General features: G+C 40.7%; 1 protein-coding gene across 3 annotated transcripts in view; it reads right to left on the minus strand.

Moving 5' to 3' along the window:
• Positions 1-9,713, minus strand: part of PLD1 (phospholipase D1) — a 231,700-nt gene extending 221,987 nt beyond the window's left edge. For all 3 annotated transcript variants that reach the window (XM_077161036.1, XM_077161038.1, XM_077161035.1), the window contains exon 1: positions 9,612-9,713. The gene's annotated coding sequence lies outside the window, so the exon portion shown is untranslated. The remainder of the gene's footprint in view (positions 1-9,611) is intronic.
• Positions 9,714-16,438: the final 6,725 nt, after the last annotated feature.

Here is a 16,438-nt window from a genome sequence, read left to right on the forward strand (position 1 = left end):
CTCAGCCAAGCATCACACAGGGGGTGTGCATGACCCATCGTATACCAAGTCACTAATCAACACCCAATTCAAGGACCTCTGAGCCACTTGACCAGGTGCTCTGTTCTCTGAGCTTTACTGCCTGCCCACAACTTCTGGGCAGGACGGGGGTGGGGTAGGTGGACCTGCCTATGACTAAAAGCCCTCTGCAAAGTGTTCCTGTGTTTGTGCACTGTACAGAAACAAGAAAGCATAAAAGCACTGACATTCAAACAAAAATACTGAATGAAATACAAAATAAAATTTATAACATTAATAAAAGTAAGGGGAATGAAATATTTTTAGGATGTTTTCCCCCTATTGTAAGCCAGATGAATAAGCACATTAGGATATGTTATATGTTTAAAGGTGAAAGAGATGAAATGTTTCTTATTCTATTGTATTCTTTAGTAAAGAAAAAATTGTACAAAGGAGATTCATTTTAGAAAACAGAAAGCATGGAAGACTGATTTGGGGGCTCTTACAACAAGTATACCATTCTTTCAACATTAAAAATAAGTAAAGTAAATAGCATTTTCAAGGTTTCCATCTTATTTAAAGGAAAATCAAAATAAATAAATAAATAATGGCCAAAAAGTAATAAATCTTTATATGTTATTAAACTTCCAAAGCATTTCTGGGAAGAGATATGACCCTAAATATCCTTTAGGTGATCTCAGTAATAAGTTACGACTGAGAGAAAACTCAATATACAATAGGGGAAGAAAAAAGCCTTTTGACTTCTACCACTCCAAAACTCAACTTAAATACTTATATTTTCAATTTAACCCCTGAACAAATAAAGAAAAGAAAAAGCATAATTAAAGCCTAAATGATAATTTACTTTTTATTGTCCCAAGAAATACATAAATAGAATAATTCAAAAAATAAAAGGGGGTAAAGACAAAAAATAGTATTTTTTCAGCATTTTTAAATAGCAATTCCTTTGATCATATAAAATCTTTAAGAAGCCAAATATAAATAAAGAATGGAGTATGGGATTACTCCCCAAAATTTAAAGTAAATATCCATGAATCCATAGTGATATAAATAAATGGGGGAGAAGAGACAAATCCCTGGCACAGAAAATAACCTATATAGCTATTTCCCTGTCAAGTTGGTGGGCATGACTCCCACGCCGTCTAGGGAGCCACAGTGACCTCCTTCTAGCAGGACAGTATGGGCAAGGGGTGGGGGCACAAGTGACGTCACAGGGAGAGACGTGGCACACACCCTCAGCCAATGATCCAGGTCGGTACCGACGCCCATACATGTGCCTCTGCTATGATATAATGAGAATGGCACGTTACTTCTGTAATCTTCCTACCAGAAACTCCTGATCCTAGTCATGAGAAAAATATCCAAAAAGAGAGATATCCTACAAAATACCTGATCAATACTCCTTGAAATTGTCAAGGTCATCAAAACCCCTAAGTCTGGGAAACTTACAGCCAAGAGGAGCCTAAGAAAACATCTGAACTAAATGTAACTTGGTATCTTGGATGGGATACTGGAATAGAAAAAAGGACATTAGGGAAAACTCAGAGAAATCTGAATAAAATATGGAGCTTAATTAGGAATAGTGCCTCCATATTGGTTCATTAACTGCAATAAATGCACCATACTAAGGGTAAGAGGTTAACAGTAGGGGAAAGCAAGTACCCCGTGGAAACTCTCTGCACTACTTTACATTTTTCTGTAAATCTAAATGAAAAGTTTAGTTTTAAAGAAAGCAAATATATAAAAGTAGGTGTTTTTAATGAGATGTACTGATTGAGACTTACTAGCACGCACCGAGCACTCTATTGGTGCAAAAAATAATCTCCCTGCTTGATAAATTCTCCAAAACCAGCACAAGCAGAGACTGTTGCAAATACAAGGTGAAGGCTTCCACTGCCAACTTTACAGACATTCCTAAGAACAAATTTGCAAAAGTTACTTTGCCATTAATCAAACTTGTCCTGTGTCTTCTGGTATGCTGGAGACAGGACAAATATCTCCAGCCCCATTTCCAGATTCCAAGGGGCCACCAACACTCCTACCCATCCATACAAATAAACAAACAAAAAAAAAAGTTCCCAGTAGAACGCCAAAAAAGGGAAAAACAGAAATTCCCCCCCAAATCAATCATTTTTTATTTTATACTACTTTCATGCTTAATTGAGCCATTCTATCACAGATTATTCACCCACAGGACAAATAGGTGCAATTGAATCAAGCCCTTACAAGCTCCCTGAAAACGAAACATATATATCCCATCAGTTGAGAGCAGTCCTTGTTCCAAATTGCAGTAATATCTTAGCAATAAATCATTGTAATGAACAAGGTAGCATCTGTGAGATCAAAAAGAACGATTACGAAAACAGATGAATTGCTTGGGAACCCAGGGTTCATACTAACACTGCATATTTATATAGCAATTTGGAGAGGTTTTCATTTAACATTAATTAGTGAGCACTTACTATATGTCAAGCATTTCCCTGCTGTAGGAATCCCAATATGTAGGAATGCATTAATCCCAAATGCAATATAGAAGTCCCAATGAACGAAAAATAAGGCAATGAAAGAAGCACAAAGACAAAAATAAACCATGGTAAAGGTTGAGAAGGGATAGGGCAATGGGGGAAAGCAACGCAGGCTAAGAAGGAAGACAGCTTTAGATGGTCAGTGAAAGCCTTTCCAAGAAGATATTTGACCTATGACTCAAATGACAAAAAGAAGCAAGCCCATGCAAACACCTGGGAGAGGATGTTCCAGATGGAGCACAAAGGGCCTAAGATGGAACCAAGCTTGGTGTGTTCCAGAAACAGAACTAGAAGCCATGAAATCTGACTTGTGCCAAAGTCACAGAGGCTTAAGCAGAAATCAAACCCAGCACACCTGCCTCCTTTTCTAGTCACCTACCACCACACACATCTGTCTCCTTGTGTAGGAATCAGTCCCAAAAGAGACCCTGGTATGAATACCAGGTTGGTGGAGCACAAAACACGCCTGGGGATACCAAGTTTCATACAATCAGAATTTGAGGTGAAACATAACATTCAAGGCTCTCTTGCCATGTGGCCAGGGTCCAGCCACCCAACGGAACTGCCACCACACAGAGTACACAATCACCAGGGCTGGGCAGAAGAGCCCACAGTAGGGGCCAAGAGACATATAGGTGATCATCAAAATCCCAGGGAAACTTGCAAGATACTACTTTGAGACTCCCGCCCCCACCCCAAGAATACCTATTTAGAAGGTTTGTGGTGGAAGCTGGGAATCTGTATTTTAATAAGTTGCTAGTGATTCTATGGCCCCATACCTTAGAGTTACTATAATTGGGGGATGAAAGTGGGACAGGATCTTCACAGAGGGGAAAAGAAGTCAAAAGAATTCTATCACTATAAAAGAATAACTGCAAGGATTAAACTTGTACAGCTGGGAGCTGAAACATTTGTAACCAACCAACCAGCTAAAAAGAAAAGAAAGATAAGAACCTTGCATAACTAAGTGTATTTCTTTTCCCCTATCACACCCCCAAACTCAAACCCCTATGCCAGTTGAAGAAAAAGAACTAGGAAAATCTCATTGGTCGCAAAGAGAAAGATGGAGAGTGGAGAAGCTCTGATGTCCCACATATGAGTAAGTCGATGGTGTGTTGGCAAATGTTTAACAACCAGCCAGGAGTGGGGGAGAAGCCCTAAGTGTAGGGTTTGCCGATTTTCATGGTGTAAATATTCCCACCACAGCTGATTTCATGTTGCAAACATGACATCACTGAATCTGCAGTTGGGAAGAGGTGTGCATTACTTCTAGTATTTCTACAACATACAGATATAACAGATGTACATGACTTCAAGATGATCGCGATGTAGTAAAATAGGAAGTGATAGGTTTTGGTATGTATCACCTTTTGTTTTCAATGTAATTTGTTTACTATAAACTCAGAACTTGAACTTTAGATCATTTAATTTTTAATAATAGCATGTTTAACAAACATCTCACAAAATTACTGAAAATTTTAAAACCGGCTCTCGGTATGAGCCAGTTCAAGCACATCACTGGAAGAAGCTATAAAAGAGGTAGCTTTCTGCCCCTTTCCCTTTCCCCTCCAGGGTTTTAGTTTTCTCTTCCATATGGTGTAGGTAGCGCATGCCTTTGCATCTGCTCCTAGGAGACCTAAGATTCTAGCAGCTAGGAGGCAGCTGTTGCCAGGAGGCGGGACAGGGAAGGGGGACCGGGGTCAAGCAGCTGGCCACCGCCTCCATCCAGGAACTGTCCAGATCAGCTCTGCTTTTAGGTGTTCTACATACTGTGATTTACAGGAAGGGGTTCTTGGGGATAGGGATGGGGATGGGATAGTAACCACAATCTTTTTTTTTTAAGTTTGAAGACTGCTGGGCTAGAATACCGACAAAAAAGTCCACACGTCCATCTATGAGTCATGTGCTATTTACCACACCCCTGCAAAGCTGATAGTGCCTGTAACATTTAATGTGAAAGTAAAGAATGCAATGGGAGGGGTCCTTTTACTACATGGCATAGGCTAGGTCACTCTTCCCTTGAGAATACACCCTATTGCTTTTTAACTTGTAAACATACTTTAGAAATATACCTCTGTGCATACATCCATCGATAAGGAACAATGAATCATGCTTCTTCGATTAACTGCTAGGCTACAAACATGACGAGTTAAATTTCTCTAAGGTCAAAGCACATACCCTGAAATTATAATTATCAAAGGCATACAGTTCACTCTCTGTGGCTGTAACCACCTCTGAAGTCAGAAGTCTTCGTACTCTCACCGTCGGGGTCTCATGGAACCCCATTCTCATCAGGAATTCCTCCTGGACAGTTCATTTCTCCCTCCTCCTTATTTTCATAGGGCCTCATCTCAAAGTCTAGTCCTGACTCCAGGTTTGGTGATTTACGGATGTGGCTCCTGCTGGGTTTTGGCTGGGGAGGGAAGGAGGGTGCATGAAGGAGGGGAACCTAACATTCATTGTGTCTTTTCTATGTCCCAGGCTCTCTGTTGGCACTTCACAGGCACTACTTTCTTTAATGCTCACAACAACACTGTGAGATAGGTGTTATTTCTGCACATGAGGAAACCAAGGCACAGAAAAATTAACATACTTGTCTCAGGCCAAACAGTGCTAGAACCGTCAGGATCTAAATTCAAGCTCTCTGGCTGCTAAGTTCAGGCCCTGATCCACTTCTCCCAGTCAGGGTCCTGCGGGCCACAGGCCCCACAGCCCCATTCCTTTGCTCAGTCACTGAGACATTCCCCTGCATGTCCAGTCAAAACAACAGCAGATTTGGGGTCTGGGCAAGGGTTAAGGTTCGAGTCTTTGTTCTGAAATATCCTCTATGATCTGAAATATTTACTCTCTCCAAAATCCTCACGAGTGTTTTTACCCTTAGGATGGGAGGATTCTGGATGGACTTGTTTTCCCCTTTTTCAAAAACATCTTTTTTGACATCACAATTGATACTGCTCAAAAGATAGTTTGATCCCCACATCACGGACCCTAGCTCATACATTTTTATTCCAAAGTGGAAGAATGTTGAGATTTAAGTAACAAAAGGCAAAACCTCATCTTCTATTTTTTTTTCCTACCTTTAGCCCCTTTTTGTCCAGTTTCCCACTTTTGATTCTGCATCTTCTCACTACTACTCCAAGCATCGGCTCCAAGCCACAGAACCCACCCCAGCTACTCAACCTCCCTATTTCAAAGGACTCCTTCCATAGAACTTGAGTGGAAAATGCCCTAGATAAAGGCCAATGAAATGAGCAGAGATGCTAATTCAGGATGCCACGGACTGCCCACACCACATCTACAAATGCACCTTTATGAATACTTAAACGGCATGGGGCAACAAATAAATAACTAAAACATAACAATAAAAACTTCTTGTCTGAAAATATCTGATATATTTTGAATAAAATAAATCACACCATCTTCCTTCATCCTGGATGTAGTCTTTCATTCAGCTCACATCTGTTGAAAACTGTGACAGTCCCTGGAGACACAAAAATGACAAAAACACAGCCTGTGCGTCAAGGACCTTACCCTCTCATGAGAAAGAAAAACAAAATAATTGCAAAATCAGCAAATTTATTAAAGTGCTACATTTAAAATTCATCCATTTAAAGACAGTAAAAACCAAAACAGACTAGATTATTTTGAAGACCCTGAGCACAGCTAAAAGTTCCCTGCACCTCAGTGTCCCCACTAATTTTGGCAATTAGCAATGGATTAAGCAACATTATGTTCAATTCAAGTTAAACCAAGGGAAAGATCATTTTCAACTGCATTTGACATTTCGAAAGGCATTGGTGAGAGGTAACACATTGAAACTCAAGGTGTTTTATTAAGAACTGATAAATGACACAAATTTACTTCCCTCTTCTTAATATAAAGTTCATAAATTTATGCTCTTAGAAGCCTCTCCCTCTTTCAACAAAAGAACCAACTGAACACAGTTATTTGTACTTCCATATTGTTCTTGGCTGATTTTCTTATGTGCGTCAGAGCCTTTCAAAAGGTTCCCAACTCTAGCTCTAAAAAGCTCAGAAAATGAATGAGTGCATAATAAAATCTTCCCTTCATCCAGAGGTGAGCCCAGGGTCACAGGCATTAGCAGCAAAAGGGGAAGGAATTTGGGATTCTGGAATCCTAAACAGCCACTAACTTCTGCTCTGTTGGCCACTGACATAACACAGTCTTTATGTAGCCAGTTGGATCTGCTTTGGCCATGTTGATTATTAAAAGATTGAAACCCTTTCTTCACAGTCCGTGAATACACCCACCCCCAAAAAACAGACTGACCTCCCAGCCCTCCCAAGTCCCCCCTCCCCAGCTTCCCACAACGACCAGTTAACACCTGAGTCAGCAGAGGGTCTCCAGGACCCTATCCCAGCCTCTCCACCCCTGCACAGAACCACTTTCCACCTTAGTTTTCCTTTTCTGAAAAGTGAGGGAGTGGAACTGACTGAGTTGCATTATGTTTGTAATTATGTTAAATTATTTACGCCTCAAGAAGAGGACAAGACCAGGAAAATAAAAATCCGAAAACAATTCATTTGTTGGCAGAGAAGAGGGGGAAATCTCAATGATGTCTTTCTGGGTCTGTTAAATGGGCGTAATGAGATTAGCTACTTCACAGAGTTGTTTTGAGGATTAAATGTATTCAAATTTGTAAAAGCTTAGAAGAGTGCCTGGCGTAAAGTAAGCAACACATAAGTGTTTACTGAATAAACAAATCATTTAATACTGGCACTAAAATGTTTATTCAATACATTTAAAACTTAAGAAAGGTTCACAACAGAAAGAAAAACAATCGTGATGCTATGAAACACTTACATAACATATACTGTTGTTTAATAATCCAACACTAAAACATCTGGACTCCAGAATTTTACATTGAATTCAGGGAAATGAACACATCAGAATGCATTCCCATTGTAGCTATGATACAATGATTTGCATGATTCCCTTCTAATTAGAAATGTCAAAGATGTATGAGAAATTCAAGTTATGGGTTTCCTATTTTAACCCTGCAACAACATTTAGCCATTTTCTGGCAGGGGAATAAATGTAGCTTTGTGGTGCTAAGACCTAAAGTTTTGTAATCAGAAAACCAGGCCTTATTCAACTTCTGCTTCTCTCTTGACACTATGAGTCAGCCTAACTGCAAGTTTAAAGAGCCATTTCTTCGATGCTTGGTCCTATAGCATCCAACTTTTGTAAACACCTGGAGTGGCCAGGAAATTACTACACCCAGAAGCTAGCTTGATCAAAACTGCTTTTAGTTACTAAGCAACTGAGCTCGAGCTTAATTTAGACAGATGCGATGCACTGCAAAGGGAGACAAAATTGACTATTTTATCTTTCTGTTAGATATTCAGAGAAGGAAACCATCCAACAATAACTCCTTTATCTATTCCTCCCTCTTTATTACTTAACAATAACCTTATAGCCACATTTAAATAGTTACAAGCTTATCCTCAGATAGTAATTTATTAGACCTTCCCTGATGAAGAAAAGACTTAATAGATGTAGTTTAGGCATGGATTTCCACCTTTCCTCTTAAAAGTATATTTCTCTAAAGCTATGAAAAAAACTCATGCCTTGCTTAATGAGAAAAAGAAAGCTATCATTAACACCCTATAGAGTTAAAGGTAAATAAACTTTTTAACCACCATTTTATATTAAGAAACACCCAGTAAGTAATCAGAGACTTCTCCAACAAGCACAGTTTCCCACCGTCAAGGTCGTGAATCAATAAGCCTAAATGTATGTTATACAGCAGGGATCACTGTTCATAAATATTCTGACATCAGGGACAAGCATGCTAAAAACACATTTTCCCAAAAGCCTTAACTACTCATGCTTTTTATAGGAATTCTAAATTGTACTGCATCCTGAGAAGTCAGGCTGGGAGTTCACACAATAAGTTAAAGGATCACCAAACAACACTTACAGGCTGAGTACAAATTCAGGCTAAAAGACTGTGCAAATTCATTTGTGTATATGCTACAAAACATTTAATCCTGAATTAGATTCTTGTTAAAATACGCAGGATGTAAAGGTGGCATCTTTTCACAGTTCACACGGAAGCATTCTTTTCATTCCTTTAAGTTTTAAGTGCACCACCCATAGTTAAAACCCCATTTAACACACCACGGAAGTCTGGGTTATCTCAACTGAAATTGGCAGGCCTGGCTGATAAAGTTAACGGAACTCCGCACTCTGCGGAGAGAAGAAAAGATGATCAAATGCAGCAACGCCTGCGTTACTTCGGAATCCACTTGCATTTAATGCTTTACAGAGGAAGTAAAAAGAACCCAACAGCCCAAGATTAGGAGAAGTAAACGCAGGCGTGGCAGTAGAGCTGGACTGATTCTACCAGGGCGGCTCTGAAGGGCTTCTCAAAATCCAGTGGAAGTCGCGGGGAACCGCGCTCCTGGATCCGAGAAGAGTGTTGCAAATATCTCGAACCCGGAGCGAGGAGAACAAGCCCTAGAACACACGCGGGGCCCCAGGTCCTCCGCGCCTGCCCCAGCCTCGGTGTCATCCCATCGCGGGTCCCGTGGGAGCGGCTGTGTGACCACCTGCCCCGGACCATGCACCTGGCCAACTCCCACCCTCGGCACGTGGCACTTCCTGGTCGGTTCGGGATGCTGGTCCCAGCGCGACCGCCATCCCGGCCAGCCCAGAGCGCACGCAGAGGCTGTGTCGGCGCGGCCCGGCGCGACCCGGGGTCGCGCGAGATGGCCTGGGGCCACCGGACAGGCTGCACCCCAGGGCCCCAGCGCAGCTCCGAGCTTCGGGCAGTCGCGCGCCTCGGCAAAGCTGCGCGCCCAAGTTGTCGGCGCTGAAGGACGTGGGCCCAAAGGCGTGCCCAGGAGGCCCCCGGGGGCCCCGAGGAGGCGCGATCGCGCCAGGCCCCAGCGGCGCTGGCGCCTGCCGCATACGCAGCTGCCAAGGTCCCGTCCAAGTTGGGCGGGGAGCGGCCAGCCGCCCGGGAGGAGGGCCGGAGCGCCAGGGCGGCGGGAACCAGGCTCCCCGGAGCCCCGAGAGCCTGGGGCGCGCTGCGTCTCTTACCTGCCTCGCCAGGGCGGCAGCGGGCACCTGCACGGCCTCCGCGGACTACGGGGCTCGGGCCCAGCCGGCGCAGCTGGAGCGACCGGGGGGGGGGGCGGGTAGCAGAGAAAAAGCAGGGGTGCTGGAAGGGGCCCCGCGCCCTGCGCCGCCCGGAACTGGCCTCCAGGCTGCGCCCCGGCTTCGCAGGGGTGGAGCGAGGCGGTGCCGGGTGCCGGGCGCGTCGTGGCTGCCACTGGCCGCCACGGCGGGGCAGGAAGGCCCCGGCCACTAGGCGTCTCTCCTTGTCCCCGTTTTTTTATTCTCTCTTTTTCCCGGAGTTTCATAACCCGACCCCATCAGCCTAAGGAATGTTCCCTAGCCATTGTTATCGTTTCGGGTTCTCTTGAGTCCCCACGTGCCCGGGCATCGTTCTAGGAGCTTCGCCTACATGATCCATCTGGTCCACTGCAGCTGGTAGCCACTCGAGGCCCTGTCATACAAATAAAGAAATAGCGGCCCAAAAAAGTTGAAATAACTTGCCTGAGGTGATACAATTCAGAAGTAGGAGCTTTCTGGCCTCACCTCTAAACCTTCTTGCAACTCCCTGAACGGCCCACCTTAAAACGCAGGAGACTGGAATTTGTGTTTTGATGTCTCTAAAGCCCGAGCTCAGTATAATTCAGAAATTGGGAGTGAAATATGGAAAATTCTCATCCCACCCGTGGAACGCTCCAAATCCAGCAATCTTTGCCATTTTCAGTACACTTAAAATAGAGTTTTATGAAAAAGAGAACCAGTTGGCTTGAACAGCAGCCCTTTGGGGATATGTTTTTTGAATATAGGCCAGCCCCTAGCTTATTACACAGTACTGCCTCCTGCCAAGGCTGAAGGAAGCAATCGTCTCCACATACCCCAAATTTCATACCGATGGCACTTCTAACGGGTTTAGTGGATATTACACAGCCCAGACTGTCAGAGATACACAAGGTCTTATTGCACATGGAGCAACATGAAATGAAAAACATAATAATCCAGCCCAAAGTAGACAGACAGGCTGAAATTATCGTCTGGAACTCCTTTTTCTGTAATCTATGGTTGCTCAGCCCTCCCTGGACTACATTTTTCTCCCTTGAGCACATCTTTTCCTAATGAGGGAAGAGTCATACAGCCTTGTCACCCTTTCCTTGCTGAAAGAGATGATTGATGTCTTTTGAATCTTATGATACTGACAGATTTTTACAATTAAGCACATGGCCCTCTGAGCAAACAGAACATTGCCTAAGAGGAGTTTGGCAAGTTTAAGACAAGCATGTTATTGAAAGCCTGAAAACCCTCTTTCCTCCCCTTCCTTCTCAAGTTTTATTAGTCACAGATGATTTGATATGTATTATTCACACAAGTGACTATACTCTTGGAGCTTGTCCTTAGAAATTATAACACTTATGGTTGAGAAGCAGCATGCTATAAAATTGCATCCCAAATTCCTAAGTATCATCATTTAAAATAAACATTTGGCACAAACCTACAAACAATAGGTTTTCTATTAAATGTAACTAGAAATAAAATTATTTAAAAGCCCCCCAAATTTAATCTCTGGCTTTCTGACTAGAATAAAATAGAAACATGCTATATGTTGTTTAGAGATGAACTTGAGCTATGGATTGCCAAAGGTAAGTTTTATAGTAGTATGATTCTGTATGTAATTATTTTTATATTCCTCAGGTATTTGCTGGGGATTTTTCCCCCCAATCCTTCACACATTCAAAGATGTCAAAAAAAAGAGTCACTAAGAAATCCTGTTATATATCTAGCTAGATATGCATTTGACTTTTTTATCAGACATATTAAAATCATCTTAATTTTTCTCCTTTTCTCTGAGAATAAAAGTAACAGATGTTCACTGAAAAAAAACTTGGAGATCATAGAAAAACAAAATCACCTATAATATTACACACACACCCATTGTTAATATTTTGATATATTTCTTTTTTATTTTTTATATACATTAATAAAGGCTTATGTAAAATTAACATCATGTTGTACAGTTTAGAATCCTACTTATTTCACTGAATATATGTGTGTGTGTGTGTGTGCGCAATGAGCATTTTTGCCATCATTAAATTTTCTTTAAAAATATAATTTTGAATGGTTGTGGAATATTCCAATCACTTATGTATCTGTTCATCTATTTATCCCTTTTAGAATGTCTTCAGACATTTCTGAAGTTTGGAGATCATGTTGGAACGAGCACTATGGATATCGGTCTTTGTTGAGTCTCTAGGTTCTTTAGGATAGATTCCTGAGTGTGGAAAACTAGATCTACATTCATAAATGTTTTTGAGGTTCTGTGAGTCTTATCTTGCTTGTAAACTTGAAAATGTGATGGATCAATATAACATCTTGCTTTAATCAGCATTTCTTTGATTATCAGTAATGCTGAACACAGTTTGCTTCGTGTTTATTGGTTATTTGTATCATTGAGAATGACCTATTCATGTCTGTTGCCTGTTTTTTTCCCTATGGTAATATTATTGTTCTTCCTATTAATTTGCATTAATGCTTTTAATAAAAACAAAACTACTCTGCAAAGTTTGCATACCGATGTGCTCCCCAAGATTTTCCCTTGTGGTACTTATTCTGTTTCTATACTGTCCAGATGACCTCCGTCCTTTTGGGATGCCCAGCATCCACCATCTTTTCTGATAGTTTCATTTTCTTATAGAGAATTACTTCTTCCCAACTGTGCATATCCTTGGCAGAAAGACAATTTGGGGCTGCACTATCCAAGCCAAAAGGCAGATCTGTCCACTATATTGCCATCACCATCCTATCCCCCTTATAGTCTAGCTCCATGGGCTGACTCTCACAGCGCAAGGGGCCCTGCCAGGTTTGGATTTGGGCTCATGGAGCAAAGGCAGAAGTGGCTGTAGCAGTATTCATTAAAAAAACAAAAACTCTACTATCATAGAATTGAGAGGCACTTACTATAGAAAACACAGGATTAAGAACACAGCCTTTTTAGAAAATAAGAATTAGTAGTTCCTCTAAGTTTGACAAGTCTGAAATGTACTCTACCATGACCTAAGCAGCAACTTTGTCCATAGTACAAAATGTTTCCATGATCACTCATCATCTCATTACAAAGAACCATAAATAGTTTACAGTAGGTTAAAGGTCTGGCTTTTATAATGTCATCTACGTCGCTGCCATCCTCTGGCAATTTGTGCATGAGTAGCTTAAACTTCTTTGCTGCATGAGTTTCTTGCCTTTGAATGATGCAGTAAATAAATGCCATTGGTGGTCATCACTCTGTCCCCTTAGCCCAGAATCCATATTTTGTTCTAGCTAAAGTAGCTGTTCCCTCAGTAGTTACAATGACACAGTTTTCCACAAAACATTGCTTCTATTTTGAAAATCATATACTGTTGGGAATGTTGCTCTCCTTCCACACGCCTTTCCTCTGTGCAGCCCTACCAGAGCTACATACTTTACTGTTTAACCCTAAGCCTTTACTATCTTGACATGGAGTTAATTCAACATTGCAAAAATATACAGTGAACTAACAATCAATAAAGGAGAACAAAAAGAAAGTAATTTATAGTAGAATATCTCTCCAAACCTAACATGCTCAAACAGACCGCTCTAGAAGACATTATGGAGGAATCAGATGTTTGCATGACTTATAATTAATGTGTTTTTATTTGCAAGAAGTATAACAGTTTTCACCTGTTTATTTTCTACACCACTGCTTTAAGTAGCAAGTCGCCACCATTTCTCTATACTGACGCTTGAATGTGACAGTTACAACTGCAGACTAAAAAAGATGTCGCCATTCGCTGCATGATTTTCCAAAAATTAACTTTACATGAACAATGCTTAGTAAAGTTCCAAAGTACAATTTTCCCTCGATTTGTAAACTGTTTGTGTTCCCTTAAAATGCAGTGTATATTAAAAATATGCCAAAATATTTGTGGTTTATATGAAAAAGATTGTTAAGTTCTGGGCTCAGAGAATCAGCAGGTTTTTCACTTACATGAATGCCTGGTAAGACCTTTGAAAGTTTTCTGGGACCAGGGACAACTCTTCATTGTTCAGGACGACTGTGTCCCATGCACAGCAGAGCTTCTAGTCTCCCCCTCCACCCCGGCCTCCACCCGCTAAATACTAGTAAGTAGCCTCCAATCATTGTATTGATCAAAAATGTCCTCTAATTTCCAGAAGGTTCCAAGGGGGCAGTATGGCCCCTGTTGATTGCCAGTGCTTGAGTGAAACATAAAAATCCCTCTAGTATTTAATTAAAGCACAATCTAGCATAAATTGGGATATTATAGAAACAGCCATTCTTTCCTCCAACAGTATACACTACACTGTGTAGTTTGTTCTAAAAAACTTTGGATTCTTAAATTTTGCGATTTATTCATCTTTCAAAGTTATTTGTTTGGTCCCATATTGTCTTCCTTGTATTATTTAATTATTTTTACTTCAGCAAGAAAAGCATGAGGGACGGCGTCTATGTCCATCAACATATTTTATTTACACTGAATTTCTTTCTTCCTTTTTAGATAAAAATAAATAACAATTCTAATATTTTTCTCCCCATTCTGCAGAGTATGGCGAAACCAGCTCTTTCCCCCAAGCTGTATAATTTAACACTTGCTCTTAGAAATTCTGATTTACAGGCAACAAACAAATATAAATTCTAACCAAAGGCTGTATCTTATATTACTTCTATTGTTTGGGTCATTATGAAACAGTATCTATAGGCTTAAACCTTAAGAAAATAGGTAGATTTAATATGCAATACACACAAACCAAGGAAGTTTTTCTGATAACTTTATTTCCAAATCCAGGACTTAAGAAAATTGGTTAAGTTTAACAATTACGAGAGACTGAGTTTTTTTTGTTTTTTTTTTTTGCATGGGCAAGTGAGAGACTGACTTTTGTATTGAATGTTGAAATGCAATTTAGGTTCAATAGTTGTAAATGAGGAATACACTCATTTATTGTCTTTTCCTTTGTGTTTTTCTTCATACAAGTCAACTGACCATATACCAATTATGATCATAAGCAATAGAAATCTGGTTTTACACTGATTACATATGTATACATATTGAAGACAGCAATGAATGAGTTAGAATCTGTTCAAAGAAATAAAGATAATAGAAAGACTCGCTATTGAACTCTAAGAGAAGAAACCATCCATTTATAGGGACCTCATGAGTCAAAGGGAGGGGATGAGGGTAAAAAAGAGAGAGCAATAAGGGGTGTGAGGATAGTTCAGTGGTAGAATTCTCACCTCCCATGCAGGAGACCCGGGTTCAATTCCCAGCCTATGCACTTCCCAAACAAACAAAGATATCAACAAAATTAAACAAACAAAAATATTCATCAAACAGTGCTGCAATAACAGGATACTCACATAGAAAAAGAATGAACTGTGGCCCTGCCATACAGCATATGAAAGCCAAAAAAAGAGAGAGCAATAGAGGTGACACTTATTTTAGAGGTAAATTATAAATTACTTGGCTAGCTAGAGACTCTGGATAGTGTTTTCTTGTCGTAGATGAAACAGTATCTATAGGCTTAAACCTGAACAGTGGCTGACAAGCAAAACACAGCAGCAACATATCCTGAAAGTCTCGTTCTGCTAAAATGATGTACTTTGATGTATCTAACCAGTTCTTGCTGTACCTTGCCCATAGCTCCATCTCTCAGGCAGGTTAGGAAAGCAACGAAGAGATCTGCCAGCCAGCATTTGATTCTGCCTCATGGAAGAACTGGTTGGTAAGTTAGGAATGAGGATGATCTTGGCAGAAAGTATCTACTTTTTTTCTTAGCATTAAAAGGGTCAAAAATGAGCTCACTCACATACAAACTCTAAACATTAGGAAAACAGATTTCAAAAAAACATTTAGAGAAATTTTGACATGACTCTTGGAGAGATGTTCTTGGAGCTTCTTCACCCCCTGAAATACAAACGAAAAAGATGGAGAAAGGGACCCAGAACCAAAAAATGTTCAAAAGAGCGGCTCCATTCAGTAAGAATTTTATTAGAAAGGCTGAAGTTCTGACTAAGGTGAGACTCATGCAAATACTATGTTCACATTTTAAGACAAGCAATATCCTGGACAAGAAGAAGGAAGAGATAGAGCCATTGCCAGTTCAGATAGGGCAAGAAGGAAGCAGAAGTACTCAATTTCTATTTTAGCCTTGCCTACATCAAAGGGAATAAGTTTCAAGTTTAAAAAACTGAGAATGGTCTTGACAGTTAAGCCTAAAATAAGAAGAGAACCAGATAAGATGAGGACTCTTAGTTCCTGGTGAGTAAGTTCCAGTCTTTAAACCCAGATGCTTGACATTCCAGGACACTAAAAATATTGTAGATGGACTGCAGAACCTGTGTTTGGTAGTATCTGGGAAGTATACTTGGAAAATGGAAAGGATAAGAATCACCAGAAAGCTGGGAATGGAAAACTGATGTCCAAGTTTTCAGAAAGAAAGAAAATGTGCTTCTAGATAGGATGTACCAAGAAGTTTCTTCAGCCACACTTCACTGAACACCTAACATATACCAAACACTGAGCTTGGTTTGGAGGATACAATGATAAGAAAATATAGTCCCTACCCACAAGGAGCTTGCATTATTCAGTAGTACATGAATCATTACCATGCTGTGGCAGAGATTAGTAGTATGATAGGGACACAGAATAAATGCTGTCAGGGGGCAGAGAGGGACAATCTAACCCTATGTGGAGAAGTAGGCAGGGGTGATGCCTGAGAATGAATAAAGAACCTTCACTAACTGATGGGGGAAAAGGCTAAGAAAGAGGGTTGGGCAGAAGCCAGAG

Source organism: Tamandua tetradactyla, chromosome 5, assembly GCF_023851605.1.
Source record: "Tamandua tetradactyla isolate mTamTet1 chromosome 5, mTamTet1.pri, whole genome shotgun sequence".
NCBI lineage: Eukaryota > Metazoa > Chordata > Mammalia > Pilosa > Myrmecophagidae > Tamandua > Tamandua tetradactyla.